Source organism: Culex quinquefasciatus, chromosome 3 (assembly GCF_015732765.1).
Source record: "Culex quinquefasciatus strain JHB chromosome 3, VPISU_Cqui_1.0_pri_paternal, whole genome shotgun sequence".
In the NCBI taxonomy this organism is placed as follows: domain Eukaryota; kingdom Metazoa; phylum Arthropoda; class Insecta; order Diptera; family Culicidae; genus Culex; species Culex quinquefasciatus.
In genome coordinates this window covers 130791256-130809923 of record NC_051863.1, presented here as the reverse complement: position 1 = coordinate 130809923, position 18668 = coordinate 130791256, and positions in this window count along the sequence as shown.

The following is an 18668-nucleotide window of genomic DNA, read 5'->3' as shown; positions in this document are numbered from 1 at the left end:
TATTAAGTTTAGAAAAAACATGAAATGCTAATCAAAAAGAATTTTTAAATAATTTTTACAGTAGGATTATACATTAGTTTTTTTTTGAGAAACTTTTTAATTTAAAATTTCGAAAGCTAAATCTTTAAAATTTAAAGAAATTTTCAACGTGAAGGTTATTTATTATTAAGGGAATTGCCGTAATTTCAATTATTTAATAACATTCATTATCCCCTCCTTGAATTTTTTTTTTAACAAAACTGTTTTTATAGCCTTTTTGAAAAAAATGTGTTTTAGAGAAGTTCACTTTTCCTAGCAGTTTGAAATTTGTTGTTTTTATTTTTTTTATATCGTTCTGCAATATTTTTTGTGAAAATTATGAATGATACGTGGTGCAACATTTGGAAAGGGTGCATAAGCATTTTGACAGCTTGATCAATTTTGCTCATTCCGAGAAAACAGGAAAATAAACGAAACTTGCATTGTCGAAAGTTAGCCTGAGAATAAGTAAAATACTCGGGTGAGTTTTCAAAAAGCCGTAAGAGCCACAGTGACCTCCGACACTAAAATTCGTTTTTCTCCAAGTTATAACAAAATGTCATTTATTTTTAGTTTGGGGCACTTGAAAAACGTGTAGATGAATAATCTTAAGCATTTTTGAAATTGGATTTTCGTAAGTAGGTCGAATACTGATGCAAAAAAGGCTTTATTTACCATTGGCTCTTACGGCTTTTTGAAAACTCACCCGAGAATAGATGTTCTTGTGTTGCTCCAGACATGTTTTAAATAAGTTTTCTTTGATCAAAGAATTTTCAAAAAATGTTGAAAAAAAAACTAAATTTTGAATAAAAAAATTTGATTGAGTAATGTTGTAGCTAAAAAATTACGTTAAATAAAATAATTGCAGGAATTATTCTTAAAATTGTATGTTAGACATAAATATAGCAATTTTTCAAACATTTTCAGAATTATGCCTAAGATTTGTTCAAAGCTACATAAGAAATAAGCTTATTTTGGTTAAGATCAGTGCATTGAATAGTTTCGTTCCTTCCAGATTAATTTCAAATCGACTCTTTCATCTTCAATAGAACAGAGTTTAAATTTTACTTCTAGAGCAAGAATCAGTAAAAAATAATGCATTTATTTAAAGAAACACACAGCGTTACGTTTAAGTTTTTCTTCCCCCGATAATAGCCAGTAAGCATAGAAAGCGCGCGAAGCCTACACGATTCGGAGCAAAACAGTGTAAAATTTATAAACATCCGAGGACCCCCGTCGGAAATCGGAAGTCCCCGAAAATCATCCAACCAGGAACCATATTTTTATTACCAAAGCAAGAGTGAGAAATAATGACGAGAGTGTATGAGGGCGCGCGAAACGTTCCGTAACGCCTGCGAAGTGCGTTACATTTAGTGTAGACACCAACCCACAGCTAGCGTCGGGTCGGTGGTACCACAGTTGATTGCAATACGGAAAACGAAATCGTAACTTAAATCGCTAGAAAAGTTGCTTATTTTTTTGTAAACATTGTTTTTAAAAATTAAACAGGAAGGCAGAGAGTAGGCCACGGCGCGCGATTGACTAACGAGCATTTATATTAACCATATGTACTTAATATTACTACCCACTATTATTGTAACGATTTGTATACTCTAGGAAGCGAACGCGTTTGTAAGAGGAAACACCAATAGACTATTTTACTATCACTACTAATGATATAAACGTTTAGGACAACAAGCGACTTATTAATCCATTAAAACACACACACACACTTTACTTTGTACATGTTTGTGATAATTTATTGAATCTCTCGTCGTATATTTTTTGAGTGTGTATAAGTTTCTCGCCAGAAGTTTTATGAAACCGCAAAACTAAACTTAACCGAAGAAACCGACGGAAAATGCCACGATGAACGAAAGTTTCTATGGAAAACCGAGTTGTACAAATTATTTTGTTTGCCCCTCCTTCGTCCCTCATAACTATTAAAAGAATTGCCGTTAACTAAAAAGTATCGCTGCAAACACCACGTTAATTCTACTCTACTAAAGTTACAAATCTGATTGCCCAGAGTATTCCGAAATCAAGATTTTTAAACCGATCCTCAATCTGAATAGCAGCAGCAACATTAACAAACTATCATTCTAACGATTAAACAATCTACAAGCAGATATTTTAAACAACAACAAAAACTTGTATCCTGTAATCACGCAGTTCAGTTTACTCTTATTAATAAACTACACCTACTACTCTACCCCGGAAAACAATTATAGCAAGAACTAAAAAAAGCAGAAAATAAAAATGAACATTTCGAAAATGAAGCGTGTTGTGTGTTTTAATTATTATTCTTTCCCTCACTTTAGTGTTTCATAAAACAGAAACTAAAATCAAGCTGTGACTGGCGTTACTTCGCAGCGTTAGCTGGCCTACCATCTGATGGCCAACCTTCAATTAGCGTAACGCGCGGTTAGTTTTGGTTGCAACCTGCAGATGGCATTTATTTGATTAGTTCATGGGGCTTCCAAAAGGTGCATTCACCCACATAGAAAAATGGGCGGAAAACGTCCAAAAAGCGGGGACGTTTTGCCTGAAAGCGGGCCCGATTTTCAGCACGCTTTTTCCCCTCGTTGTGGCCTTTTTCGTGCCAGAATGCAACATTTAGGCGGGCGTTACGCATTTTGGCCGCTGTGTTACGCCCGTCTGTGGCACGCTTTTGGGCCCGTTTTGACCACGATAACGGGCAAAAAAGCGATGGCGGAACGGGGCGCATTTTGGGGGTGCTTCTTCTTCTTTAGTATTTCCGGATTCAGTTTAGAGCGGTTAGGGTGATCAATACGAATAGGGTGATAAAAAAACAAAATAGATTAAAATGTTTATTCAAAGAGTTTTTAAAATTACAATAAAAGCCACTAAACCTATTTAAAACTAGCCTATATAAATAAAAGTTGAATTAATATGTTTAAATTAATTTAAACTGGTCCTATTTGTTTAAATAACTGAATTTGATAAAATTATTTTAACTAAACTAACCAAAATAGTTTTAATAACTTTAAATTAGTATTAATTATTAAAATTTAGTTGATATAAGGTAAGTTAAATAAAGTTAAATTAAGTTAAATCAAGTTAATTTAAGTTCAATGAAGTTAAATTAAGTGGAAGGAATTCAGATGAATTCATCTATAAGTAAAAATAAGTTAAATTTAGTAAAATTTAAAAAAAATAATTTATTAAAACTTAGTTAAGTTTCGTTTAAAATTAGTTAAATATAGTAAAATTTAGTACAATTTATTAAAATTAAGTAAAATTTAGTAAAAATTAGAATAAATTTGCATAATTTAGTGAAGTTTAGTAAAATTTAGTTAAGTTTAGTAAAATTTAGTAAAATTTAGTAAAATTTAGTAAAATTTAGTAAAATTTAGTAAAATTTAGTAAAGTTTAATTAAATTTAGTAAAATTTAGTAAAATTTAGTAAAATTTAGTAACATTTAGTAAAATTTAGTAAAATTAAGCAAAATTTAGTAAAATTAAGTAAAATTAAGTAAAATTAAGTAAAATTTAGTAAAATTTAGTAAAATTAAGTTATTCTAGTAAAATTTTGTAAAGTTTAGTAAAATTTAGTTAAATTTAGTAAAATTTTGTTGAAATTTGTAAAATTTAGTTAAATTTAGCTAAATTTAGTTAAATTTAGTTCAATAGTTCAGTTTAGTTAAATTTTGGTAAATTAAATAAAATTGATTAAAGTTAGGATCAGTTAAAATAAGTCTAATTCAGTTAAACTAAGACAAATTCAATTAAATTTAGTAAAATTTGGCTAAATAAGGTTAAATGTTTTCAAATTTTGTTCAATTAAGTTGAATTCATTAAAAAAAAATTTCATTAAAATTTAGTTAAATAAAATAAAATTAAGTTAAATTTAGTTACAATAAGTTAAATTCAGCAAAATTTAGCTAAATAAAGTTAAACCAAGTAAATTTAACTTAAATTAAGTTAAATCTAGAAAAAAAAAAGTTAAACTTAGTTAATATCAGTTACATTTAGTTTAATTTATTAAAATTTTGTTTATTTCAGTTAAGTTTAGTAAGAATCAGTTGACTTTAAATTTAGTAAGAATCAGTTGACTTTAAATTTTGTGAAATTCAGTTAAACTAAGTTAAATTTAGATAAATTAAATTAAATTTCACTAAATTAAACTAAATAAAGTTAAGTTGGGTTTGCTAAGTAAAGTTGAATATAGTGAATTTAGTTAAATTAAGTTAAATAAAGATATGATTTTAAGATTGACATAAAATTTAGTTAAATTCAGTTAAAGCTAGAATTTAATTAAGTTAAATTGAATTTAAATGAATTTAGTAATTTTTTGTAAAATTAAGTTCAATTAAAATACATTAAAAATTAAATTAGGTAAAATAAGGATGAATTCAGTTAAATTTAGTTAAGTTTGATTGAATTTAGTAAATTTTTGTTAAAAGAGTTAAATTTAGTAAAATTAAGTTGATCACGATAGTTAAGATAAATTAATTTGAATTGAGATAAATTAAGTTAACTAAAGATTAATTGAAATCTATTAAGGTAAATTAAGTAAAATAAAGATAAATAAACCAAAATTTAGTTCAGAATAGATTAATTAGGTTAAATTTTGTTAAATTGAGTTTAATTAATTTATATAAAGATAAATGTAGCTAAATAAGGGTATTTCAGTAAAATAAAGATTAATTAATTGAAATAAAGCTTAATTTAAATAACCTAAGCTAAATTAACTTATTGAAGTTAAATTATGTTCAATAAACTAAGTTTATCTAAGTTTCTTTTTAAGCTAAATTTAAAGTAGTTTAACTTATTTTAACTTAATTCAACATTATTTTACTTAATTTAAATAAATTTAGTTCTATTTAAAAAAATAACTAAATTCAACTAAACTGAATCAAACTAAACTAAACTTAACTCAATTAAACTTAATTAAACCTAAATTAACGTTATTTAACGTAATTTGATGTAATTTAGCTACATTCAACATAACTTAACATAATATAACATAATGTAACTAAATTTAACATAAGTTAACAAAATTATGCTAAATTTAACTCAATTTATCGTTAATTATGTTCAATCAATTTAAATTAAGTTAAATTAAGTTAAACTTAGTTAAGTTTGATTGCATTTAGTTTAATTTAGTTTATTTTTTAAAAAGAAGTAGATTTAGTTAAAATCTTTAAAATTAAGTAGAATTAATTTAAATAAAGATAAATTCTAATGAACAAAGTAAAATAAAGGTAATTAAGGTTGAATAAAAATAAATAAGGTAAAATAAATTTTGAAAAAAAATATTGTTAAGTTAAATTTAGTTAAATAGAGTTTAATTGATTCAAATAAAGTTAAATTTAGTCAAATGATGTTAGTTTAAATTAAATAAAGTTAAATTAAGTTGATTTTAGTTAAATAAAGATAAATTTATTTGAATTAAGTTAAATTAAGCTGAATCAAGTTAAAATAAGTTAAATTAAGTTAAATAAATTTTGATTAAGTTAAATTCATTTAAATTAATTAAAATAAATTAGGTTTAATTAAGTTTAATTAAGTTTAATTAGTTAAATTAAGTTGAATCAAGTAAAATTAAGTTGAATTAAGTAAAATTAAGTAAAGTTAAATGAAGTTAAATTAATTTAAATTAAGTTAAATTAATTTAAATAAAATTAAGTTAAATTATTTAAATTACGTAAATTAAGTTGAGTTAAGTAAATTAATTAAAATTTAGCTAAAGCAAGTTAAATTCATTTCAATTAAATTAAGTTAAATTAAATTAAATTCAGTTAAATTAAGTTAAATTAGTTAAATTGAGTTGAATTAAGTTAAATTTAATTAAATTAAGTTTGATTAAGTTAAATTAAAATGAGTTAAGTTAAATGAAGTTGAATTAATTTAAATTAAGTTAAATTAGTTAAAATAAAATTTTGTTAAATTAGTTAAATTAAGTTAAATTTCGTTAATTTAAATTAAGTTGAATTTACTTAAATTCAGCTAACCTATGTTGAGTTTGATTGGATTTAGTTCAATTCAGTTATTTTTTAGATAGAATTCAATTTAGTAAAATTAAGTTGAATTACGTTAATTTAGTTAAATTAATTTAAATTAAGATACATAAAGAGACTTTAAAATAAACTAAGTTAAATTAAAGTTAATTAAGTTCAACAAAGATAAATTAGGTAAAATAAATTACTAGAAAAATAAATCAAGTTTAGTTAAATTAAGTTTAATTAAGTTGATTTTAATTTAAGTTAAATTAAGTTAAAGATAAATTGAGTTGAATTAAGTTAAATTAAGTTAACTCAAGATAAATTAAGTAAAATGAAGTTGAATAAATAAGGTAAATTTAGTAAAATAAAGATAAATTAAGTAAAATTAAGTTCAGAATAGATTTATCAAATTAAATTTTGTGTAATTGAGTAAAATTTAGTATAATTAATTTAAATAAAGGTAAATTAAGCCAAATTAATGTAATTTAAGTTAAATAAAGATAAATTAAGTTAAAAAAGCTTAACTTAAATAACCCAAGTTCAATTCAGTTATTTGAAGTTAAATTGTGTTCAACTACCTAAGTCTATCTGAGTTTCTTTATTTTTGGATAAATTTAAGGTAATTCAACTTCATTTAACTTAATTCAACGTAATTCAACTTAATTTTGCTAAATTCAATTAATTTTAATTCTATTTAACAAAATTAACTAAATATAACTAGACTTGAATAACGTTAACACAAGTTAATTTTAGTTAAGCTTAGTTATGTTTGATTAAATTTAGTTTAATTTGGTCATTTTATTTTAAATAGAATTAAATTTAGTTAGATTTGGTAAAAATAAGTTGAATTACGTTAATTAAGTTAAATTATTTTAAACTAAGATAAATAAAGATAAATTAAAATAAACTAAGTAAAATTAAGGTAAATCAGGTTCAACAAAGATAAATTAGGTTAAAAATTTTTTGAAAAAATCTTTTAAGTTAAGTTAAATTTAGTTAAATAGAGTTCCATTGAGTTAAATTGAGCTAAATTTAGTTATATATTGATAAACTAAGTTAAATTTTGATAAACTTGTATTAAGCATGAGCATGAGAGACCACCCAGAATTTTGATAAACTTGTATTAAGTTAAATTAAGTTCAATTACGTTGAATTAAGTCAAATAATGTTGAATTTCTTTAAATTAAGTTGAATTAAGTTAAGTTTAGATTCTGGTGAAATTTAGATAAATTTTGTAGAGCTAAGTTAAATTAAAATAAATTAAAATTAAGTTTAATTAGGTCAAATCAAGTTAAGCTTTATTGAATTTGGTAGAATTCAGTTAGTTTATATTGAATTGTGTTTAATTTAGTTAAATTTAGTAATGTTAAGTTGATTTATGTTGAACTAAGTTAAAATTAATTAAGTTTAATATAATATTAGTAAATTTGACTGAGTTTACTTAATTTTTGTAGAATTTAGCTTAATTTTGTAAAATTAAGTTACATTAAAATAAATTTAATCAAGTTAAATTAGGTAGTTAACTTTCATTGAATTTAGTTATTTTTGGTAAATTGTATTGAATTTCGTTAAATTTAGTAAAATTTAGTTAAGCTTAATTGAAATCAGTTTCAACAAGTCAAAATAAGTAAACATAAGTTTAAAAAATAAGCTTAAATTGAGTATTTATTAGTTTTTGAATTTCAAATTAGTTAAAATAAGTTTAATCCATTGATGATATTAGGTCAATTTAGTTAAAATAAGCTAAAATAGCTCAAAACTTAAATCTAAGCAAATTTTGGTTTTAATTACTAAACTATGCCAAAAATTGGTTTTAATAAGTAAGATTCAGTTAAATGAAGTAAAGTTTAGGAACATTTATTAAAATTTGGTGCAATTTACTTAAAACGAGTTAAATTCAGTTTAAATTGATTAAAACTATAAATATTTCAAATATTGCACAGATAAGTACAAATTAGTTCAAGTTTGTAAATCTTTGTAACAACAAGTTAAAAATTAGTTAAAATTCAGTATAATATTAGAAAAAAAAATAATAATATAAAATTAGGTGAATTTAGTTACACTAATTCAATTAAAATTAATTATGGTTGATGAAAACAAAGAAAATTTAGTATAATTGGATTCAATTTTTTTTACTACAATTTAATTCAATTTCGGTAATCAAATCAAATTATTCGCTCTACAGCATTGCCTTGGCGTTCTCGATTGCGAGATTCCTACTCGAAACTAGGTGTCGGAAGGCTTGATTGTTGAGGCAATTGCAAACCTCTTTTTACACCTTAGCTTCCATCCACCCCGGGATTCGAACTGACGACCTTTGGATTGTGAGTCCAACTGCCTACCAGCGACTCCACCGAGGCAGGACCCAGGGAGACGACTCCTACACCTGGACCGAGCTAACGACCTAACCTCTAGGTTAGACCGGGACCAACATTTACTTCCCTTCCGACGGAAGGCGTGATCAGACAAATCTCGTCTCAAAATTTGCCACCGGGACCTTCTGGGATCAAACCCAGGCCGACTGGGTGAGAGGCAACCACGCTTACCCCTACACCACGGTCCCGGCTCTTCAATTTCGGTAAATATAGTTTAAATTTGTCAAATCAATTTTGGTAAATTAAGCAAAATTTAGTTGAAAGTATGTAGTAAAATTTAGGTAAAATTGCATTTAGGCAATTTTTAGAACTTTAAGTTGTAAAAAATAGCGAGGGAACGGAACACAGGTAAGAATCCATCGAAAAAGGATTGTTTTGAGATGAAATTCAAACTAAATAAAAAAAAATGAACTTTGAATTGTTACAGAAAAGCTGCTTTCAATGCTAATCAAAAGAGTTTACAACTGACGAAACTCTTGCCAAAGCGACCTCGGCCGGGCCCGTCGACGTGGCGTCCCTGAAGTAGTGAAATGTTGAATCTGCTGCAGCGAGATGGACTGCTTGGTCGCGGTTGATCCGCCGGGGAACAATGTGTTGGCCACAGACTGCTGCAGTGGCCACTGAATCAACTTCCGCTGGAAGATCTTGTTGCTTCGAGTCAGTTTGGTCTTGCGAAGGCGAGGTTCCCGCAGGGATTCCTTCAGCGATTTCGTGGCCTCCGGGCTGGTCGCTTCCACGGTAGTCGCCTCAAGTGCAAAACAGCCGGCCCCGGTTTCGTGACGTCACTGAAGTTGCTAGAGGTTGAATCTGCTGCAGCGAGTTGGACTGCTCGGTCGTAGTTGATCTCCCGGGGAACAATGAGTTGGCCACAGACTGCTACGGTGGCAGCGCAGAGAATTGTTTCGCTCCGGCGACCGTTTGGCTCAACACCGACATACTGCGCTGGATGTTGGGGCAGGACGGACTGAACAAACTGCTGGACGGCCGGATTGGCATCTTGCGCTGCAGCGAGTTGACCAGCTCGACGGCGGTTGATCCATCGGGGAACATTGAGTTGGCCGAGGCGACGGCGCGGAGAATCAGTTCGCTCTTGCAGCCTAGAAAAACTGCCTGCCGGATTGACAGTGGCCGGTTCGACGACCTGAGTAGCAGCGCGTTCAGCATGATACGGATTGGGAGCCAATGTTGCCGGGAGTTGGGTCAGGCCACGGTGGCCGTTTTGGTCGTCGGAGAAGCTGTGCGCCGCTTGGAAGAGGTGGCGGAGGAGCAAGCTGCCAACTCGTCCCGATGTTCCACAGGCTGGAAAATCATCATATCTGTTGCCGGGGAAAGAAGCGCGTCATGTAATTATGTGTAATGTGATTAATCAATATGAAAACTTACCTTCAATTTCGCAAGCAAATCGATTAAATCGAAAAAAGCGCACTAATCACCTAACTTTTTTATAAACACGTTTGGAAAAACAAACAAAAATGTTTGACAGCTTGGGCGTTACGATAACTGAGGCAGTGTGCGTGCTGGCGAGTGCGAGTGGTATTGGTGTGAGTGAGCAACACAAAAATTTAAAATTTTAAGGTGTGTGTCTTTGCTTAAGCGTCTTAACTGGCACTGGCGAAGCACGACAATCGCCCGCTCCCCCCCCAAAAGTTAAAGTGGGCAATAGTTGTTCAAATCAAAGGTGTTAAAAATCCAAAATATCAAACATTCTTCAAAAATTACATTATTTCATCAACATTTCGATCGTAAAAACATCTATTTCAAATTCCAGTTTCGTTTCCATGCCGTCGCTTTTGGTCCAGAGTTTACCGAAAATCGCCTAACCGTAATAGACTGCCATGTTTGTTAGCACCTCAATGTGAAAACTAGTTCAACCATATGCAGCTCGTAGGACTCTGTTGATTTTTCTGATCTTTACTGGCGTGTTTATCGATCATCGGTTTTGAAGTTCGAAGTTGTGACATTTTTTAATTTATACAGAAATATTCATCGTTGAAATGGGATTGAGTAAAGGTATGCCATTTTAAAATATTCTAAAAACTTGTCACTAAAATATGGCTGTTGTACTTCAATGCGAAGTCGGTAACTGAATCACGTCGGTTATTTAACCTGCTGATTTAATTCATATATTTGAATAAATATAGCAATTCTAATAAAAACGACAAACAACTATATGCAAATAGTAGTTTATGCAACAAGTTGCAAAAAGAGGATTTTTTCAGCACGAGTCGTACATTTATCCAACGAGGTTCACCGAGTTGGATAAATACGACGAGTGCTGAAAAAACAAGTTTGCAACGAGTTCCATACAACATTTTTTGCAATTCCGGAAAACACCCATTGAGTGAAATTTTAAGTCAAATTTTCATGTATTTTGTCAATAAATCGTTTAAATCAAGAAAATGTTTAAAAGTGTTACTTTTCGAAACAAGTGCTGAAAAGTGTTGCTATTCGATTCTGTTATTTTGGTACAGAAAAGTAGGCTATTTCGTCGTTCAAGAATGACAGAAAAAGTAATTACTTTCACGACGGAATTGCAAAAAAAATCTTTTCGGGAAATAAATTTTATAATCAATAACCGGGACCGTGGTGTAGGGGTAAGCGTAATTGCCTCTCACCCAGTCGGCCTGGGTTCGATCCCAGACGGTCCCGGTGGCATTTTTCGAGACGAGATTTGTCTGATCACGCCTTCCGTCGGACGGGAAGTAAATGTTGGCCCCGGACTAACCTAAAAAGGTTAGGTCGTTAGCTCAGTCCAGGTGTAGGAGTCGTCTCCCTGGGTTCTGCCTCGGTGGAGTCGCTGGTAGGCAGTTGGACTAACAATCCAAAGGTCGTCAGTTCGAATCCCGGGGTGGATGGAAGCTTAGGTGTAAAAAAAGGTTTGCAATTGCCTCAACAATCAAGCCTTCGAACACCTAGTTTCGAGTAGGAATCTCGCAATCGAGAACGCCAAGGCAATGCTGTAGAGCGAATAATTTGATTTTTTTGAATTTGAATCAATAATTTGGATACATTTTAAAAATATAAATTTGAGAAATATTGGGTATCAAACAGAGCTAAATTTTACCTGCTTTTTCATTCAAAAAACGGTTAAAATATATTTGATAAACATTTAAAAAAATACATCAATATTACAAATCATCAAAATTTGAGTATTTTCAGAAAAATACGATATTTTGTGAAAATTTGAGTTTGTCATCAAAAGATCTCTTAAACAGCTAAAATACATGCAAAATTTCGAATTTAGCGAATGCTAAAAATTTGAGTATTTTCGAGAAAATAAGGTATTTTTTACGTATTTCATTCAAAAAACTCTAGAACAGTTAAAATACATGCAAAATTTCGAATCGTTTGATACCCATAGTGCGAATTATAAAAGTTTGAGTATTTTCGAGAAAATATGGTATTTTGTGGAAATTTTAGTATTTCATTCAAAAAATTCTAAAACAGTTAAAATACATACAAAATTTCGAATCGTTTGATACTCATATTGCAAATGAGCAATACTTTGTAGGGCCTTCCCTATGATCAAAGAAGCTATTTTGTGTCATTGGTTCACCCATACAAGTCTCCATACAATTTTGGCTGCTGTCCATACAAAAATGGTACGTAAATATTCAAACAGTTGTAACTTTTGAGTGAATTTTCTGATCAATTTGGTATCTTCGGCAAAGTTATAGGTATTGTTGAGGACTATTGAGAAAAAAAAGGAACACGAAAAAAAATTGCCGATTTTTTAATTAACTTTTTTTCACAAAAACTCATTTTCCCGAAATACCCAAAATAATTCGAGATTTTCTGATATGTTTTAGGGGACCAAAACTGCTACTTTTGAAAACGAAGTTGACTTTATAGCTGTCGGCCACCATTGCTAGTACCAACCACTAGTGTCTTCCTTTTTATCTACAAGGACTTCGCCGCCCTGGGCTCCTAAGTGTATGAAAGTATGGCACGGAGCGACGGCGCCGAATACCCATATTTACACAAAGAATTTTAGAGCGCCCGCCGCGGGATTCGAACCGGCGACCTCTGGATTGGAGTCCAGTGCGCGGTCCGATTGATCCACACGGGCTACTTTTGAGCCATAGAGAATAATGGTCAAAAAATCTGCCGCCGAGTTATAAATTTTTGAAAAAGCAGCGATTTTTGAAAACATCGAAATTTCATACAAAAACAAATTTTGACCTAATTATTTTATGCAAAACAAGCCTAACCCGACAAACTTCGTTCTACCTGTTTTCGTTTGTTGACGTTATATGCAGCTAAATTGGTAATAATGATGTTAAGACAAAAATAAATCAACATCAGTTTAAATGCAATCGGTCCTAACAATCATCTAAATCTCTATCATCAATTTGCATTTTTATCGTTTAAAAAACATATTTTCATTGTTTCTGTTAATCTTTTGCTTTTTAAAGCTTAAAATTATTTCAAATAATTACAGTAAAAAAAGCCATTCAAAATATTAAATTAAAATTTATCAAATATGAAATATCGAAATAAATTGATAAACTAAACTGGCAACACCTTGTTATACATGTGTTGGTGATAGCCTTGAACCGACGGCAAAGTAGCTCCAAAAACTGATCCAACGCGGCTGACTTGAAAAAATATTTTGAATTGAGTGTTTTTCGATAATAGAATAGTTATTTCAATGGTTTAGTGATGAAAAACATAAAAAAAAAATAAACAACAGTTACATTGCTCGGAAACCGGACGAAATTGCTTGGTGTCAGTGAAAAACAGAAAAAAATTATCAAGGTGTTCTCGAGCCAAATCTGATAAGCAACGAGGCTGGAATTTTTGGACCTAATCTATGTGCTAGGAAAATGGTAGGAAATACGAATGGCATTGGAAAAAGTGGCTGAAAAAGCGAAAATAATCAAAAATATTTACATTTTTGGAAGAGGTAAGCTACAAAACGATCCTGCTTACACTTTCTGTTGTCTGGATTCAGTGAATTCGTACTTTAAAAGTCTGAACTACCTCGATTAATAAAAATAGGTCCAAAATAGGTACTAGGTCCAAAATAGGGTCATATACCCTATTTTTCAGCCTCCTGTGATCAAAATCTGTTTTTACGTTACTTTTCCCATACAATTTGCCGATGCTCGGAATCGATTCCAGAGTGGCCCGAGTGGCAATTAGTTAGCGTATAAACCTTTCTTGGGCTTTTACGAACCCAACGCAACAAAGAGCACCTCGATCCGACGCTCCGTTTTGAACTGATTTGCGTTCGAACAAAACCGTCGATTTTTTTAAAAGTCTGGAGTTTTTTTTTAATAGGTCCTATAAACATATGGAAGACAATAGTTTATAGGTCCTTTAAAAAAAACTCTAGATGTATAAATTGAATTCGCAATCGAGAAGTACTTTACAGATTTTTTGATAAAGGGCTCCGTTTTCATGATATAGCCACCGAAAGTTTGACTTTAGCGAAATATTTGCAGTTTTTGGATTTTTTAGAATAGTGATCATGAGTGATCATTTCTAAAAATATTTTTTTTCGAAAAGTTCAGAAAATTTGCTATGAAATTGTCTAAGAGACATTGAAGATTGGACCTCTGGTTGCTGAGATACAGCGGCTTGAAAAAAAAGAAACAGAAAAATTGAAGTTTTCTAAGTCGCACCAAAACAACCCACCATTTTCTAATGTCGATATCTCAGCAACTAATGGTCCGATTTTCATTGTTAAAAAAAGAAACGTTCGTGAAATTTTGCGATCTTCCCAAAAACATTTTTAAAAGGCCAAACATTCAATATTTGGCCCAATGAATTAACAAATTTCAATCAACCACCCCTGCCATTTAAAGTCTCCTATCAACAGCGAGGCACGCGGCTCGTCTAAATGAATAAAAACATGAAAGAGGACAAAAACTCAATGAGGCAATCAAATGAAATAACACACAGACACACACACATTTACCGTCACCGACATCAATCTTGCAAGTTTTGTTTTTGCTGGCCTCTCTCTCTCTCCACCACACCACTCGAAGTCGTCACCGATTAATGATGGCTGTATGTGGTAGACTTTGATAACTGTGCGCCACTACACGAATGTGGTTGTAAACCGGCGACGACGACGGCGACTCATTCCGGTTCCATGTGTTTTGACGTCGAGCCGAACCACGTGCTCGCCGGGTCGTCATCGGACGTCGTCGTCGTCGTTTTTCTATTATGACTGTCATGAATAATTGAGGTTTTTTGCTTGTTCTGTTTGCACCATCGTTTATCCATTTATTAATAGTTTTTTGTCGTGTGCATTTATGACGTTCCTTTTAAGTTTGTATGAGTTTTTTTTATGTTAGAAAAAAGGACGTTGAAGGTCACCGACTTTGACCTTTGCACTTAAACCGTTTTAACTTATTCATAATAAAAAGGTTAAAAGTTCATTGCAACGAACGAGACTTGGCAAATAAGCACCAAACGTTTGTCGAATTTCGTCACGTCGAAAAAAAAAAATGCACGAAAAAGAACAAACTGCAAGAAATGGACAAAAATAAAACAAAATTAAAAATAAGAACCAAAATACACGCGCACACGGCGGCACTCACTCACTTGGCACTCTTCGAACCTAACTTTAGTTTGAAATGTGTGAGTTGAGATCGTCATCACAATCATTCGAAAAAATCAAACGAAAAAAAACCAGCGTGGAAAGCTACCAAAACTTGTGTGTGCGTTCTGTCTTAAAACGTTTCTGTTTGCTTAAATTATTCACTAAATTAAGCGCGCACGCGCTCTCACAGTCTCTCGTGAGATTCCTCACCGAGAGAGAATCGGGAAGTGAGAGAGAGAGACACTCAACGGCACTCAAAGCGGTCGCATGGTGATTTGTGTCGGTTTTGTTTTGGTGTGGCACGTCTTCTTGATGGTGTGAGTGGGCGAGAGTTGTGAAAACTCACGTGTTCTTTGAGGAAATACTTGGGCAGGGGTTCCAAAAAGATTTAATTGACAACTTGTACTTTATCACATGCATATCTAGAGTTTTTTTTCGAAATAGAAATAGTGTTTCATATCCAGAGATTTTTTTAATAGGTCCTATAAACATATGAAACACAATAGTTTATTGGACCTTTAAAAAAACTCTAGATATGTTTATAGGTCCTTAAAAAACTCTAGATATAAGCATAAAACTTGTTGAACAGTGGTTACAGTTGACAATCATCCACGGTCCATACAAATGATAAATTTTTGATAAAAAAAAATAGCTGTGACTTTTCAAAACCACTAGTCTGTGATGTATTTTATGTTTTCATCGCCATTTTGGCCGCCATCTTGAATCTTAAAATTCTTAATCAAATTGGAGTGGTAGGGGTCTTACTTAAACTCAACAATCAAAAATTATTTTATCCAAAATGATTTTTTTCCAAGGCCTTCGGATATTCGAGTCTGGACTGTAATTAGAAATAATGCTTTTTATTGTAAACGTCCTTAAAAACTTTTGACATATTTTTCACTGCCCTTCACTAGTTGCACATCGCTAGAATATTCGCACTAAGTTTTCCACCATGAACTGACGAAACTGAAATCGAAGTAGTAGCCGCAGCAGCCGTTCCGACGCCACCGGCCAAAACCGACGCACTGAACGGAATTGATCCGTCGTTCCAGACCCGGATGTAGCGGACCGTGCCAGCCTGTAATACAGAAAAAAAAATCATGGAATTTGCAATTTTGCAAGTTTTTTTTAGCTTTGTACTAACCGCCTGGGCAAAGGTGAACGCTTGGTAGACTGGAACGGCGCTGAACGCATTTCTGTTGATCGATGAGCTGAAACAAGGAGTCATGTTTGGCAGATAACTTCCGTAAACGTACTCGGAACTTTGACCACTGGCGGTGCTCGCTGTGAGCAGGGTAATTAATATGAACAAATGTTGCGAACGTTTCAAACCCATGCTTTCTTTTGGAGTTTGCGAAACGTTTTAACTGCTTTTGGATGCATTTTTCAGCTTATATTGCAATGTCTTGGAGAAAGAGGCATCCATCGAAATGAAGGTGAAAGGATAATAAGACCGGTTTATGCATTGGTTTCAAAATACATGCTAATTCTCGAGATAATCATGTTCTACACGGAGAAAAATCAGTTCTCAAAATCGAGAACAAGCGTTCATGAAATCCGGAACCACGAACATTTTTTCCAGATTTTATGGTACGTATTTCAAAAACGTACCGCTTGTTCACGATTTTGGGATGTGCTTTGTCTTAGTGTACCAGTGCAGCAATTCTGATTCTGATTCTTTGGCATACTTTTAACCCGAGCAGACGAAAGTAGCCTGGGAATAACATTTTTTCATATTTGAAAATACTTGGCCAATAACATATTATGTTATTTATAACAAAATTTGTTATGCATTGTTATGATTTTTTTTTATTATTGGTTTGTTATTAAAATCAGATCTTTGTTATTAGTTTTTGTTATTTTAACAACTAATCCGATCATCCCGATAACAGTTGGAGTTATTGTTCCATAACAAAAAATGTTATTCTCAAGTTGTTTTGGTTTTCAACCAATATCACACTAATAACAAATTTTGTTATGATAGCATAAACTGTTATTAAACTCTTATGCAAAAATTGATTTTTCAAGAAGATTCCATAACACTTTCTGTTATTTTAACAGTAATATTTACACAAAGGATTTTAGAGCGCCCGCCGCGGGATTCGAACCAGCAACCTCTGGATTGTGAGCCAGTGCGCGGTCCGATTGATCCACACGGGCGGGACTTAAACCTGTTTTAAAACCTTTGCATTGCAATATCTCAGCAACTAAAGGTCGTATCAACAAAGTCCGAAGAAGCAAAATATAGAGGATTTTCTCAGCTTTTCAAAAATATTTTTTTCAAAAGTGGGCAAACATGTGCACTAATTTAAAAAAATGAAAACTGCGACTATTTTGAAAAAAGTTACATAAAAATGGCTATAACTTGAAAACGGTGCACTTTATCAAAACTTCTTCAAAGTACTTTTTGATTGCAAATTCAATTTTACATCGAAAAATGAAGTTAAAAAATTTTTGCGACCAAAATTTCGATTTTTTGAAAAAAATCAGTATTGATTAAAAAATTCATAACTCGGTCAATAATTTTTTGCACAACCTGGAAATTTCTGAAAAGTTGGCATTTTATGTCCTCTAAAACATATAAAAAAATTACAAAAATTAAAAATAGTGTTTTTTTTTGCAAATCAAGTTATAGTGTTAAAAAGTTAAATAAAAAAAATCACCAAATTTTTTTACTGTGTATTATTTTTTTCCAGTGTTGTCCGCATTCATACCTACAACTTTGCCGAAGACATCAAATCAATCAAAAAATTCCTTCGAAAGATACAGATTTTTGAATTTTCATACATCATTTTTGTATGGACAGCTGCCAAATTTGTATGGAAAATTATATGGACAAACTAATGATGCAAAATGGCTTCTTTGGGCATACCGAAGGCACCAATAAAGTTTCAGTCGGATTAAAAAATACAAATATTAAAATTGAAGAAAAAAGACCGATTTCGTAGAGAATTGCTCAGGATAATAATACCGGTGTATGCTTTGGTTTCAAAATACAGGCTAATTCTCGAGATAATCATGTTCTACACGGAGAAAAATCAGTTCTCAAAATCGACGACAAACGTTCATGACATTCGGAACCACGAACAATTTTTCCAGATTTCATGGTACGTACCGCTTGTTCACGATTTCGGGATGTGATTTGTCTCAGTGTATCAGTGCAGCAATTCTGATTCTGATTCTGAGGCATACCATTCGCAACCGCAATTCAGCCCGAGCAGGGGTAAATAACACGGGAATACCAAATTTTGGTATTACTTGGGCACCCAGTATACCATAAAATCATACCAAAGTCTTGTATGTGGAAGGGCACAACAATACCAAACCATGTTATTCCAAGGGTAAAATAATACCTCAAAATAAAACCATTCCAATACCAAGTTGAGGTCTTCTGGATTTTTGAATATTGCCTGAATACCAAAACTTGGTATTGCCATGGTTTTATTTTCGCTGGTATTTGCACAAGTAATACCAAAATTTGGTATTTTCATACCATTTTTAGTGCAGCAGTTACAGTTAGTGAAAAAACGGAAATGATATGCATATGCAACAGCCAAATCTACTCACCTGATGATTCCATGTTGTTCTTAGTGATATTCTTCACCACATCGAATACATTTGTCATTGACGAACGGTTCTTGAAGCTTCTGAAAAATAACAAGATTGAAAAATAAGTGTTATTAAAATTAAATTGGAATGAAATTCACCAAAATTCAATAATATATCGATTGACTCGTTTTTCAAAGTAGATGG